Source organism: Arachis hypogaea, chromosome 19, assembly GCF_003086295.3.
Source record: "Arachis hypogaea cultivar Tifrunner chromosome 19, arahy.Tifrunner.gnm2.J5K5, whole genome shotgun sequence".
Classification (NCBI taxonomy): domain Eukaryota; kingdom Viridiplantae; phylum Streptophyta; class Magnoliopsida; order Fabales; family Fabaceae; genus Arachis; species Arachis hypogaea.
This window is the reverse complement of record NC_092054.1, coordinates 58196212-58212171: the sequence shown is the minus strand read 5'-3', so window position 1 is coordinate 58212171 and position 15960 is coordinate 58196212. Positions and strand designations below refer to the sequence as shown.

At 36.1% G+C, this 15960-nt stretch overlaps 1 non-coding gene across 1 annotated transcript; it reads right to left on the bottom strand.

Moving 5' to 3' along the window:
• Positions 1 to 15306: 15306 nt before the first annotated feature.
• On the bottom strand, positions 15307 to 15410 carry LOC112780810 (small nucleolar RNA R71). Its single transcript, XR_003191624.1, has one exon. It is a non-coding gene; the product is annotated as a small nucleolar RNA R71 (small nucleolar RNA).
• Positions 15411 to 15960: the final 550 nt, after the last annotated feature.

The following is a 15960-nucleotide window of genomic DNA, read 5'->3' as shown; positions in this document are numbered from 1 at the left end:
CAGATTCAATGGAGAAAGAGGACGTTGTATCTTCTGATGGCTCTGATGAGGCAGATTCTGCTAGACAAAACGCTTCTATGCTGTCCTACGACCTCAATAAAATGCCAAAAGAGAATGAATATCCCTATAGTGGAATGTCTCCTGGGAAGAAGAATGCGTGGCACTTGACTATGTGGGCACAACGATATTTGAGTCCTTGAGGACAGTGCTTTACAATAGTTGAAGAAATTCTTGTCAGGTTGACTAGGATTGATCGTCACTTGTTTGCTGATTTTGTCATGACTTTATCACTATTCAGATTGTTAATCAAGAATGTTCTTGTTGGACACCTTATCATATTGGAGTATATAGGGAATCTGATATTTAGAGTTGATTGGTACATTGGTTACTTTTATTAATGTGAATAATTCTATGGATTGGGTTTATCATTATATTTTGTGCCACATTCAAGGCCATTGGGTCTACTATTTTACAGATCTTTCACATATACTTATTATTATAATTATGAGCATTAGATGCAAAAGAGTTCTCCCCTTCTCCCTCTCTCTTTATCTATCCCTCTCATTATTTCAACTTTTTATCTCTTTTATATATCATTATCATTGACTAACTATAAATGACAAGCAAGATGTGCAACATGACATTCTTTAATCCTATTAAAATTAAAATTGAAATATTAAAACTAAAATTAAAATATATCTATATATTATATTATATTATATATTATTATCTAATTTAATGACAAAATGTCTCACACACTCTTATTAAATTTGAGGAAAAAACTATCATTTGTACCCATAAATTTTGTGAATGCTGACAAAAGTATCCATCAAACAAGAAAACTAATGTTGTACCCGTGAAAGATGGGTTCCGTGTGACAATAGTACCCAAACCGTGATTTTTCGTTGACTTTTTAATAAAATTCCCAAATTATCCCTTCTATCTTCTTCCCCAAATTCCAAATTTCACAACCCTCATCCTTCGTCTTCCTCTGCCACCTCCAGTCACCATTACCTCAAGACCCAAGCACTTGATGTCTTCCTCCAACCTTTATCCTCAACCTTCATCTCTCTTTATTCAAATCCTAATTTGTTCTCCAAATCTAAATCCAAATCAACTTTAACATCATTACCCTTGTGGTGCACGAAATTGTGATGTCCAGGCTCAAACAATCCCTGGCAACGTGAGCAACTTGGTGCGCTGATCTCAATACATAATTGTCACAACTTCGATACAACTAACCAGCAAGTGCACTGGGTCGTCCAAGTAATACCTTACGTGAGTAAGGGTCGAATCCCACGGAGATTGTTGGTATGAAGCAAGCTATGGTCACCTTGTAAATCTCAGTCAGGCAGATATAAAGTGATAATGGTGTTTTCGAATATTATATAATAAAATAGGGATAGAGATACTTATGTAAATCATTGGTAGGAATTTCAGATAAGCGAATGGAGATGCTTTTCGTTCCTCTGAACCTCTGCTTTCCTGCTATCTTCATCCAATCAGTCTTACTCCTTTCCATGGCTAGCTTTATGTGATACATCACCACTGTCAATGGCTACTTTCGGTCATCTCTCGGGAAAATGATCCAATGCCCTGTCACGGCACGGCTAATCGTCTGGAGGCATCACCCTTGTCAATGGCTTCATCTTATCCTCTCAGTGAATAATATGCTCACGCACCCTGTCACGGCACGGCTATTCATCTGTCGGTTCTCGATCATGCTGGAATAGGATTTACTATCCTTTTGCGTCTGTCACTAACGCCCTGCAATCGCGAGTTAGGAGCTCGTCACAGTCATTCAATCATTGAATCCTACTCGGAATACCACAGACAAGGTTTAGACCTTCCGGATTCTCTTGAATGCCGCCATCATTCTAGCTTACGCCACGAAGATTCTGGTTAGGAGATCTAAGAGATACTCATTCTAGCTTATTTCATGTAGAACAGAAGTGTTTGTCAGGCACGCGTTCATAAGGGAGAAGGATGATGAGCGTCACACATAATCATCACCTTCATCACGTTCTTGGGTGCGAATGGATATCTTAGAAGAGAAATAAGAAGAATTGAATAAAAAACAGTAGTACTTTGCATTAATCTTTGAGGGACAGCAGAGCTCCACACCTTAATCTATGGAGTGTAGAAACTCTACCGTTAAAAATACATAAGTGAAAGGTCCAGGCATGGCCGAGAGGCTAGCCCCTCTGATCTAAGAACCAGGCGTCCAAAGATGCCTAATACAATAGTAAAAGGTCCTATTTATAATAAACTAGCTACTAGGGTTTACATGAGTAAGTAATTGATGCATAAATCCACTTTCGGGGCTCACTTGGTGTGTGTTTGGGCTGAGCTTAAGTGTTGCACGTGCAGAGGCCATTTGTGGAGTTGAACGCCAGTTTTTGTGCCAGTTTGGGCGTTCAACTCTGGTTTTGGATCCTTTTCTGGCGCTGGACGCCAGATTTGGGTAGAAAGCTGGCGTTGAACGCCAGTTTACGTCGTCTATTCTTGGCCAAAGTATGGACTATTATATATTGCTGGAAAGCCCTGGATGTCTACTTTCCAACGCAATTGGAAGCGCGCCATTTCGAGTTCTGTAGCTCCAGAAAATCCACTTTGAGTGCAGGGAGGTCAGAATCCAACAACATCAGCAGTCCTTTTTCAACCTCTGAATCTGATTTTTGCTCAAGTCCCTCAATTTCAGCCAGAAAATACCTGAAATCACAGAAAAACACGCAAACTCATAGTAAAGTCCAGAAATGTGAATTTAACACAAAATCTATTAAAAACATCCCTAAAAGTAACTAGATCCTACTAAAATCATACTAAAAACAATGTCAAAAAGCGTATAAATTATCCGCTCATCACCTTGTTGTTTCTTTCTTCTTCGGATGCAACAACAACACTAAGAAAGAATACCCTTGTCAAACTCTTCAACCTCTTCAACCTGAATATTGTTGTTCGAAGACATGGCCAGGGGAATGCAGGGTGAGGAAGGACCCACACTCCCAAGCCCACCTTCGACGACGACATTATCAGCAAGTACTGCTCCTCTGGTGAATTCCCAACGAAGCTTCTCCTCTGCAACAAATGCGACTGAGGCTATCACATCTTCTATCTCCGACCTATCCTTCCTTCCATTCCCAAAGGCTCTTGGTTCTGCGTCTCTTGTTCCCACAGTGACACCAAGAAACCAAAATGTATGATTTTTTTTTGTTAATTTCAAACTTCTTTTTCTTTTTCTACACCAGATCTACAAATCCATAATATTTGAACAATAACCTTAGATAATTAATAATCCACAGTTTTTAATCTTTTTAATATTTTGGTGGCTGGCAGCAGTAGAGGAAGATGAAGGATGAGGGTTGTGAAATTTAGAATTTGGGGAAGAAGATAGAAGGGATAATTTGGGAATTTTATTAAAAAGTCAACGAAAAATCACAGTTTGGGTACTGTTGTCACACGGATTCCATCTTTCATGGGTACAACGTTAGTTTTCTTGTTTGATGGGTACTTTTATCAGCGTTCGCAAAATTCATGGGTACAAATGGTAATTTTTTTCTATTATAAATAAACTCTCTTCCTAAATTCTCTCGTCTACCTCTCTCCATAAATATTTCCCTCCACAATTAATAAACTCCCTTCTTAATTTCTATCATCTATCTCCTTTTCTTTTTCTATTTCTCTCTACTCTTTCCACTCTATATATAATTGGTAATTTATATTTTATGCAAGTAATTTGACAAATTTGACTCAATTTTATAACTATCAATATAATTTTTTTCATACTATATCTAATTATATTTTTATATATAGAGATAGAAAAAATATTATTTTTAAATAGCAAGCAGAAAAAATAATTATTTTTATTTTTACTACAGACTCAACACCTAACCAAAAGTTTACAAGTTAAATCATTTCATATTTGTAACAAACTAATATTAAAAATAATTATTAGTAATAAATCAAACTCTTTCACATGAGAAAAATAACTATAAATCTTATTACTTGATATTTTTTCTACGGAGACCCTGGTCTTCTTAGCCGACGGGGACTTTTGTCCCCTACGATTTTTTTTATAAAAGTAGTTGATTCTATAAATCTTTTGTACTATAATCTATATTATCCATACAAAACCGATACAATTTTAAAAGATTATTATTCCCCTAATGTAGTTACGGTTAAAAATACCAGTAGATTACTAATTTTAAAATCAAAACATAGATTGCTAATTTTAAAGGAATCAAAAGCTAGAGAGGGCTAAATTTAAATGTTAAATTTAAAGTTAACTGAAAAACAAGAATGAAAAAAGTTGTTGATAAAAGGTCAAATTTTATTATTATTATTATTATTATTATTATTATTATTATTATTATTATTATTATTATTATTATTAACCCACATACCGTATTATTATTATTATTATTATTATTATTATTATTATTATTATTATTATTATTATTATTATTATTATTATTATTATTATTATTATTATTATTATTTTAAAATTTAAAATATCAACACTAAATTTAGGTTCTTTAATTTTTTGGTTTTTTAGATTTCTCAAACTATATTCCTCCCAATTATCGTCCTGTTTTTTTGGCAATATATACTCATTGGAGTAAATATTATTAAACTTACTATTACTTTTGTTGTTCACATTATTATTATTAGAATTAATATTATTAATTCCCTCTAACATTCGAAATTAGGGATTTGGTTTAATATCAACAATTTCAAACACTCGCGAAATTTGAGAACTCCTCATATATAATACCCCATCATCTGTGTCCCACCCCCTTCTTCTCAATTCTTATACACCCTAGCCCTGCCTCACAGCCTTTAGCCCTGAATACAGTGAACGAAGCCACCACCCCCTAAGAGGAGCTCTCACCTCTCATGCTCTGGCACCTCATTGTCTCTGCCCACGTTGTTAGGTCGTCCTCTCTGCTGTTAGCTCGTCCGTTCGGTCCAGCTGTTATATCGTCCTCTCTGCTGCGGTAATCACAAGAGTTTCTTTCAATTTGTGATGTTATATTGTGTCCTTGGTAGGTGTTTTTATTGCATATGAAGGTTGTGCATGTTTCGATAATTGTATGATGCTGCTCTATCTTTTGATCAAATTTGATAATATTTAATGAGATGAGAAATTTGATCCAAGTCCTATCATGATAACGAATTTTATGGTTTTCCTAATTACTCATGTCTCATTTTTTGATGAAATCCCACTCCATTATTTGAAGCTACGTTAGTGATTATAGCCCAATAGGTGGTATTTGCTAAGATGGTTAATTTGAGTGTATTGCTAGTTTATGTTTGAAAAGAAATTTTTCCTATGATCAATGAAGTGTGAAACTATTAGTAGTTCGTGCTGTGATTTGGTTCTCTAAGAATTACTCAATAATCATCAAACTAGTCAATATACACCAGTAAATATGGTTAATACACCAATTAATGTGGTATAAAATTGGGCTAAGTGATTTTTCTTTATTGTGCAGCTCCCAGGGCTGTGGTAAAATCCAGGAGCAGGATTTAGATAGTAATTGGACTGCTGTGACTGGATGTTATATATAATTTTAATGTCCAGCTTTTAATCTAAATCACTACTACTTGTAGTATATAATGAATTTAAACCTAGATGTATATCCAGTTCACCCTATCTAAATTATTGTACTAGTTTTGATATTGTCTTTTAAGATTGGACGCTAATCAAAATTAGTTCAACAGCATTAATTCCTCAATTATTAATGTGAGTATATATCTTGCTGGCTAGGTCCATATACACAACATTGTGCAAGAAAAGCTTGAATACCTGAGCAGAATAATCAAAGTAATTTTATTTAGTGCACTGCTGAAACCAAACATTATCTAATCACTTTGCAATGTTGTTGAATCAATTTCACTTTGAGATTTGGGATTTGTGTTGTATAAATGACTGAATTCCCTGATTTTGATGGTTAATCTTGCTTCAGCTGTCATCTTCACTTATGGTTGTTTATTAATTTCATGAACCAAGAGTTCTTCTTGATTACTTAGTAATGTTCTAAATAATCATTAACTAACACCTTATAAAGCTTACCTTGAAGGTGAGTATTTAATTAATAGGTAATTTTTTTATAGGAGCCTGTTTGTGTGGATTATTTGAATGTGTGTTACCGTAACCATATTATGGATAAATATATTAGGTGCTTTGTTATTTTTCAACTGTTTATTCTTGTGTTTACGAAGGGCATTCTTTCAAGCCCACTTCATTATCTTGTTAACTAATTCCTGTGTTAGGATCCATTCCTTGAATGGTTGAACCCAATAATAATAAATGCTCCTTATATTAATATTAAGTAAAGATTTACTTTCATTGATTTTAACGGATATCTTGCAGACTTTTAACGGATATATCCTTTAAGATAGCTAGGAAAGGTCGTTACACAAAAAAACAAAAATTAGGACCAGGATGTCAGCAATCTCAAACAGCTCCGCCTCCGGCTTCGGCTTCCCACCGCGATGCAAATTCTCCCGAACAGTGGTGATAGTGTACCTCCAACTTCACTCCCTTTCCTTCCGCCGCGCAGTGTACCAAGGCATGCTCCCCAAAGGAGCACAAATAATAGTCAGGACTCGGAGCCAGGCCACGTAAACTTGGCAGCTGATGCACATGATGTAGATTCTCTTGATCAAGAAGCTGATGACCCTTTTGTTAATCCTATATCTCAGAGTCGCAAAGGTCGTAAAACTACAGAGTTTTGGGAAGTTAAGATCATCGGTAACGTATTTAATATTTTTTCTTTGGTCAACATGATTTAGAATATATGTTATATATTAATTTTCTCGCATTCTGTCCACAACGGATACACATATAAGGTATTATATTTGGCTTATAGATTCTGACAGCACAATCAAGCCGGCAAGAATAAGCGTGAGGGAGGCTCTGGAATGGCCTAACGGGAGATAGGTCGTGCTCAGGTTCAACAACTCAAAGCAAGCAATTGGAGACGAAGCTGAACTGTTGAGTGGCGTGCTTGGTCTGTTAGGATCTGACTATGGAAAATTTTCTATCTTCTGTAAGGAAAGTTGGCATAAGATTACCACTAAAGACATGGTTTATAACGAATGTGTCAAGGTAAAAGTATATATCCATGTTGAATCAACTCTACTTATCTTTCTAATTATTGACAAATTGTATTATTTGTATAGCAAATTTTCCACTTTAATGAAGATAGTGAAGGAACTATCAAGAAAAATATTTTGAAAAGTATGGGGAAGTCTTGGAAGGAAGGAAGGCTGAGGTTGTATGGTGATTTTTATGAGCTAACATTCACGATGGAACAAAATATTGAGCAGCATCCGTCGGGAATTGATCGAGAGCATTGGAGGTGGTTCCTTGAGTATCACGCCAAAGCTGAGACAAAGGTACTCTAATATATCATTGGTACACCACAATACAATTTACTTAGCATTGAGTCTTTTTAAATTTATTTCTAATCGCCCTTTGTCTTCGATGGACCAACAGGAGAATGATGCGCGATATTTTGTCAGTATAGAATTTTACCAATAAATTCCGTCGTGAGTATAGTCTAAACCAACAAGCTATAACACATCAAACATAGAAAATGTGTGTCCACAATTCAAATCAATAACCAAGAGTATTAGTCTCGAGCCGTTCTCCCTAGGAGTTGCCTTAAGATGCACATCATTTGTTAGGAGTTCTCTTGGTGTTTTCAGATTGAATTCGAGAAATGTAAATAGACTTGAATTAAAATAATGAACAAGTAACAATGAGACTAAGGGACACAAGAATTCAAATCAAGCAAGGGTGAATGACAATCAATCAATATAAAATCCTTGGCTAGGGGTGGGAATTGGAATTCCTATCCTCATTGCCTCCAACAATTGTGACAAAAATTGGTTATTGCTTCACTTAGTCAATCTCTAACTATGAAGGAAAGTCAAGTGGAGATAATCAATTTGAGTCCACAAGTCCTAGTCAAATCCCAAGGAAAGACTAGAGTTAGTGTCATTCAAATCAATTAGCAATTTCCAATTCTCAATCAACAAAAGGTATTGACAATTCAAGTGTCTCCAATAACCCAAACCCAAGCCAAGAGTGAAGATCTACTCCATAGCTATAGTTGTCATTTTCTCAAGCACTTGGTGAGCAATAATGAAAGACATCATGAAATTAAGAAGAGAATTTGAATTGAAGCTATCTACTACAAACAAATAACAACAATCAAGCAATTAACAACAATGAACATGAAATTCCTCAATGTATTAATAGAAATCAAAGTAACAAGATCCAAATCCAAGATCTACAATGCTAGAGTAACAAGAACACTAAAATAAGAGTAGAAGAATGAGATCTACAAATTAGAACAATGTAAAATTGAATTAAATTCAGATCTAACCAAAGGATCCAAGTGAAATTGAAATTGAGAAAGCCAAAACCTAGAGAGAAGTTGGAGTTTCTCTCTCTAGAAACATAAACTCCAAAAACTAGCTAAAAATGTGTAATGTGTGAATCCTCCCTTCAATCCTTGATCCCTTGGGTCTTTTCCCTCCAGAATTCATCTCAAACTGGGTCTGGAGCTCCTCAGAAATTGCCAGCCACGATTTCAATAATAAAGTCACGTGCCGAGCGTCACGCGTACACGTGGGTCACGCGTACGCGTCGTCTGGGTTTTTGCGATCCACGCATACGCGTCAAGCACGCGTATGCGTCGATGAGAATTCTGCCTAGCCATTGCGTCCACTTTTGCGCGCCTATCCCAGATCCAAGCTCCCACGCGTGCACGTCGATGCCAATGCTCCAAAGCTCTATTTTTCATGCTCCTTGACGATCGGATTTCTATCAGTAAAGAATTTCACAAATAAGTTCTCGTTGCTAGTATAGTTTCTAAACCAACAAAGAATCCTTTTGTACAAAAACATGTTTGTCACTAAGTAAACCCAATAAATAATAACCGAAGTATTTAAACCTCGAGTCGTCTCTCAAGTAATTGCAGGGAGGTGTATTTATTATTGGTTATGAGATTGTATCTTTTTGGGGTTTTGAAAGGTTGAACAAGGAATGTAAATGGCAAGAAATTAAATTAATAACTAAGAAAAAAACTCTTGGCAAGATATGAAAACTGGACGTCCTATCCTAGTTATCCTTATTAATTGTGATGAGAATTATCCAATGCTCCCACTTAGTTAACCCTTACTAAATAAAGGAAAGTCAAGTGGACTAATCAATCTGATTTCTCAAGTCCTAGTCAACTCCTATGGAAAGACTAGCTTTAGAGGTATCCAAATCATCCAGCAATTTTCAATTAACAATCAACAAAGTAGTTTGATAACTCAAGTGTCTGCAATTAATCAATTCAAGCCAAGAATGTATAAAGCTAAATTAAAATCATAAATATGAAATACCTCAAATTGCATTGAATAAGAAATTCAATCCAACATGGAGTTCATAAATCAAATTGTCAACATAAAGTAATCAACAAGGAAAATAAATAAACTAGAAAGCTAAAACAAATAAAAGTAGAAGAGAAATTAAATTAAAGAAACATTGAACCTGGAATTGAGAAGAAGTAATCCTAAAACTAAGAGAAATCTAAAATCCTAAAACCTAGAGAGAGGAGAGAGCTTCCCTCTCTGGAAACTACATCTAAACCTCCAATTGTGAATAATGAATGAATAGTCTATGATTCCCCCATTCTGCAGCCTCTATTCTATGTTCCCAGGCTTGGAATTGGGCCGAAAAGGAGCCCAGAAATCGCCCCCAGCACTTTTCGTAACTTTCTGCATGTGGCATCTGTCACGCGTGCACGTCATTTGGTGATTTTCCTTGTCACGCATACGCGTCATTCACGCATACGCGTCGCTCGTGTTCTGCGCTAGGCACGCGACCGCGTCGTCCATGCGTGCGCGTCACTGTCAGTTTCTCAGAACTTCATTTTCTCGCATTCCGTCCATTTTTGCATGTTTCCTTTTTGTCCTCTAAGCCATTCCTTCCCTATAAAGCCTGAAAATACTTAACACACAGATCACGGCATCGAATGGTAATAAAGGATAATTAAAATTCGCAGTTTTAAGGCCTAGGAGACATGTTTTCAACTATATCACAGAATTAAGAAAGAATTGTAAAACCATGCAAATTATATGAATAAGTGAGCAAAGGGATTAATAAAAAACCACTCAAATGAGCACAAGATAAACTGCAAAATAGTGGTTTATCAATCTCCCCATACTTAAACATTAGCATGTCCTCATGCTAAATTCAAGAGAAACTGAAAAAGAGTGAAGGCAAAATGGTGGAATCTATGCAATGCAATCTATCTAAATACAAGCTATCTAAATGAATCATGCAATTCTAATTACTATCCACCTATATATATATAGAGCTTACATATGGTTAAATTGAGTCAAACTTTTCAAGGAATCATATATGCACAACCAAGGGTTAAATCATATTAAAACATATTCACAATTGAGTTAAGTTAATCAAAAGAGTTCACAAAATTGCAAGACAAATAGTGATCAAACATGGACATATGGAGACGGGCTATTGAACCCTCACTGGATTTGTATATGCACTCTAATCACTCAGTGTTTGGGGTTTATCACTCAACTCTTCTCTAGTCATGCTTTCTAAGACTTTGTTCTTCATCCAACTAATCAACAAATATTTAATGCACAAATGCAAACATCATGAGGTCTTTTCAAGGTTGTAATGGGGTTAAGGCAAAGGTGAGGATATATGTGTGGCCAAGTGAGCTTATAAATTGAATCCTTGATTAGCCTAAATTTTTACCTAACATACACATATTCTATGTACTTCTAAAATTATGCCTAGCTACCCATAATTCTCACTTTCTCATCACACACTCATGTACCAAATTATTTTTAATTTTATTACATATGCATTGATCTCTTAATACTGGGGTAATTTTATCCCCTTATTTATTTATTTAATTATAGGAATTTTTTTATAAATAAACATAACATATCAATGCACATGGTAATTTAATTATTTTGGTTTCACATGAGCATGCACCCAAATTCTAAATAATTTGTCAATTCAATACTTTCCTATCTACCCAAGTTTCCACGGTTCCCCACACTTAATTGATACATAATCTCTATCTTAAGCTAACCAAAGATTCAATTCGGGATAATTAATTTGTTTTTTTGCTTAAGGCTAGTGATGTTGTAAAGTGTAGAATAAATGGGGATTAAAAAGCTCAAGGTGGCTAACAAAGGTGATTGAAAGGGTATGCTATTTAGGATAAGTGAGTTAATAAAATAATGGCCTCAATCATATGCAAGCATGTAAACATACTAAACATTGGACATATAGAATGGAACAAAAGTAAAGATTGCAATTATAGAGAAGAAAACACACAAGAATAAAATATTATGGCTAAATAATGTAACCATGTAATTAAGCTCAAATCTCACAGGTTGTGTGTTCTTTGGCTCACAAACCATATATCAGTTATGTATATCATGCAAGTAAGAATAAAGAGTTTCAACTCAAATCAATGTGAATCTTTAAATGGCTTTTATAAAAGTAAATATATTCCTTGAAAATGTCGTTAATTGACCAACATTTATTACTATATATATATGCTAAGTGGATTGTTGTGATTATGAAAAACTTAAAATTTCTAGTTTACTCTCTATTTTCAATTAAACCAAATTCTCATATGCTAAAAGGATAAACTAAACTTGATAATCCACTTTTTTCTATATCACAACTAATAATCTAAGAGTGCAATTTAAGCTAAATATCTAAGATATATACAGCCCAAAGTGCAAAATGTAACAGAGTAAAAATAAATAAAAGTACAGTAAAAGAGAATGTGCAAGTACTGAAAGGAAAATAAGATAAAATAAAATAAAACAAAAATACAAAATAAGGCAGAAATAGGATAAAAAGTCTAAAATAGTTCACCAAAATAAGATCCGCCAGAGATGGCGACCTCCCCACACTTATATCATAGCATCATCCTCGATGCTCAGTCAAGTCGGGTGTGAAGGGTCGTCGCCTCCTGAGGGGTGTGCGGCTGATGACAAGTCATCTTATGCTAGCTTTTCAAGCATTTTTCACTTGTTTCATTAGGTTTTATGCACTTTCTTGCATTATAAGTAAGTGATTTAGAGTGGATTTGCATGGTTATGTCAATTCAATCAACCATCAATTATTTGCCACAAAATCATGAGGTTTAAGCTAGAATTAGTTGGTTTTTTAATGATGCAGAGATCTTGTGAATTTGGTGATGCTTTGTTTGGTTAGTTTGATTACTTGTAGGTGAAGAAATGGTGAAGAGAAGAAAGAACCATGAAAGCATGCCTTATCAAAGCGTGTCTTAGGATATAAAAGCATTGCACTCACGGAACCAAGCATAGCGCTCTCTATTTGAACGGAGCGTTCACTCTTTGAACGCTAGTTGGGAGCACTAAAGCTCCCACCAAGAGACAAAATCATAGCGCTACATTGTGTGTTCAAACTGAGCGCCCAACATCAAAGCCCAGAACTTAAATGAAGAGAGCACTACGTTGAATCAATCAACATTTTCGGGCTCCCACCAAGATAAAAATAAGGTGCAACACTCATGAATGGGGCAGCCAGGAATCCAAACCATGTACACAAGGCATAGAATGAGCGCTACATTACAAGGGAACTCCCAAAATGAAACGGCCAGGGCTCGAAGAGGGAGACCAACTTAAGCACAAGGGAGCGCTACGTTGGTTCATCTCCCTGAGCGCTACTTTGGCTTGAGGAAATTGCTAGAAAATGAAGCTAGCAAGGTTCGAAGAGAGGTCCAAGCTCACTAAGGCCATGAAAGCGTGCCTTATCAAAGCGTGTCTTAGGATATAAAAGCGTTGCACTCACGGAACCAAGCATAGCGCTCTCTATTTGAGCGGAGCATTCACTCTTTGAACGCTAGTTGGGAGCACTAAAGCTCCCACCAAGAGACAAAATTATAGCGCTACATTGTGTGTTCAAACTGAGCGCCCAACATCAAAGCCCAGCACTTAAATGAAGAGAGCGCTACGTTGAATCAATCAATGTTTTTGGGCTCCCATCAAGATAAAAATAAGGCGCAACACTCATGAATGGGGCAGCCAGGAATCGAAACCATGTACACAAGGCATAGAATGAGCGCTAAATTACAAGGGAACTCCCAAAATGAAACGGCCAAGGCTCGAAGAGGGAGACCAACTTAAGCACAAGGGAGCGCTACATTGGTTCATCTCCCTGAGCGCTACTTTGGCTTGAGGAAATTGCTAGAAAATGAAGCTAGCAAGGTTCGAAGAGAGGTCCAAGCTCATTAAGGCATGCGCACAAAGTAGCGCTACGTTGCCTTGCCAAACTGAGCGCTATGTATGAAGCCTGGTTCGAAGGGCTTAACACAAGCAAGGGAGCGCTACGTTATTTAACTTCACTGAGCGCTCCACTAGAGCTAGGACCCTTGGTCCACTTTCAATCAAAAGCCAATTTTGGATCAACTTCTTCACCAATTTGAAAAGCCCACTCCAAGTCCTAAAAACCAAAAATTAGAAAGTGTATAAATAGGAGTTAATTTGATTTGTAGAAGGACCTTTTTTTTCCTCACTTTTATATTTTACAGTTTAGTTCAATTTTAGTTTTGACTTGAGCTTTCATTTTGATTTTGGGAATTGGGATTGAGATCTGAGTTTTCTTTCTTATTGTTCTTGCTTCGGCAAATTCTACTTTCTGTTTTTTGAATTTTGGATTAAGATTGAAGAAATTCTGTTTCAATTCTTGATCTGAAATTCATCTTTGTTCTTCTTCTGCATAATTCTGAGAATTAAGGAATTGGATCTAATTTCATTTGCTATTTTCATTTAATTTTTCTTCTGTAATTACTTTTCTGTTTGATCAATAGAGCACTTGAGATCTAGATCTACTTTCTAATCTCTTTACTCTTCTTCGATCTTCAATTTCTCTTTAAGAATTTCAAAATTAAATCAAGTTTTCTTGCTGTTGTATTTCTCGAAGCAATTTTCCATTTCTGTCTTTGCTACTGAGATCCAGATCTGGATTCTTCATATCAGAGCTTCTGATTTACTTTAGTTTACAATTTCTTGTTCAGTTTCAAATCCCAGCACCCAAATCCTTTTACTCTTCAAACAATTTACATTTCTCAGCAATTTAGATTCAGCAAATTTACATTTCTTGCACTTTAAGTTTTAGCTATTTACTTTTCTTGCAATTTAAGTTTCAGTTCATTTACTTTCTTGCACTCTAAGTTTCATGCAATTTAATCTTTCTGCACCCTTAGATTCAGTCAATTTACTCTTCTGCACTTTATTTTTCTGTCAATTTCCCCTCTCCCTTTTATTTACTTGCAGTTTAGCTTCTGTTAATCACAATTCACTCAAATCATCAACTATTTTCTTAACTAAATTCATCACCTAACTAAAATTGCTCAATCCATCAATCTCTGTGGGATCGACCTCACTCATGTGAGTAATTACTACTTTATGCGACCCGGTACACTTGCCGGTGAGTTTAGGTGTGGAATCTGATTTCCACCCATCAAGTTTTTGGCGCCGTTGCCGTGGATTGATCTAGATTGACAATGATTAAGTAAGGTGGTGGTCTAGATTAAGCACTTTTTCTTTGATTTTCTTTATTTTTTTTGATAAGCACACTAACTATTTGAGACTTTGTCTCTACTAACTCTCACTGTACTCAAGCTACAGAGTGCTCTGTGTGTTTTTTGTTGTTTAGGTTGTATGACAGAAGCAAGGAGAGAGGTCTCCACCTCTGGTGATCGTGACGATAGAACTCTTCGAAGGCTGAGAAGGGAAGCCAGAGGAAAGGGAGTCATTGGTGAAGAAACTTCTGAAGAAGAATACCAAGACATGGAAGATAATCCACCTAACCCACCAGTGGGAGTAGCCAATAACAATGGTCAACCCCAGAGGAGAGTCTTGGCTTCTTACTAATTTGCTAATCCAAGGCATTGTGGGAGTAGCATCCTTATCCCAAATGTCAATGCAAAGAACTTTGAATTGAAGCCCCAACTCATCACTTTGGTACAAAACAGCTGCTCCTATGGAGGAAGCCCACTAGAAGACCCAAATCAGCATTTATCTATCTTCCTGAGGATCTGTGACACAGTGAAATCCAATGGAGTGCATCTTAACATATATAAACTCTTGCTGTTTCCATTTTCATTGAGGGACAAGGCTGCTCAATGGCTTGAAGCCTTTCCATAAGAAAGCATCACTAGCTGGGAGGATCTAGTGAGTAAATTCTTAGCCAAGTTCTACCCACATCAAAGAATTATTAGATTGAAGATAGAGGTACAAACCTTCACACAGATGGATGTAGAATCCCTCTATGAGGCTTGGGAGAGATACAAGGACTTGATTAAAAAATGCCCCCCTGAAATGTTCAATGAATGGGACATACTTCAGAATTTCTATGAAGGGTTGACTATGAAAGCTCAGGAAGCATTAGATCATTCAGCAGGAGGTTCATTGCAACTAATGAAGACAGCAGAGTAAGCCCAAAACCTCATAGATATGGTGGCAAACAATCAATACTTCTTTGCTTATCAAAGAAAACGCCAACCAGCCCAGAGAAAAGGTGTACTGGAGTTGGAAGGTGTGGACACTATTCTAGCTCAAAACAAGGTGATGCATCAGTAAATCCAGCAACAATTTGAGCAGATGGCTAAGAGGATTGATAGTCTGCAAGTGGCATCAGTAAATGTCACCAATCAACCACTAGTTGGGTGGGGACAAAATAAGGAAAATTGTGAAGATTAGCAGCAGGAACAAATGAAATACATGCACAACCAAGGATCCAGCCGGAATTAATTTCATAGAGACATATACAACCCCTCTTGGAAGAACCATCCAAATCTAAGGTAGGGAGACAACCACAGCCAGCAACCTTGGCAGAAAAATTCAAACCAAAACAACTCAAAAAATGTAAAC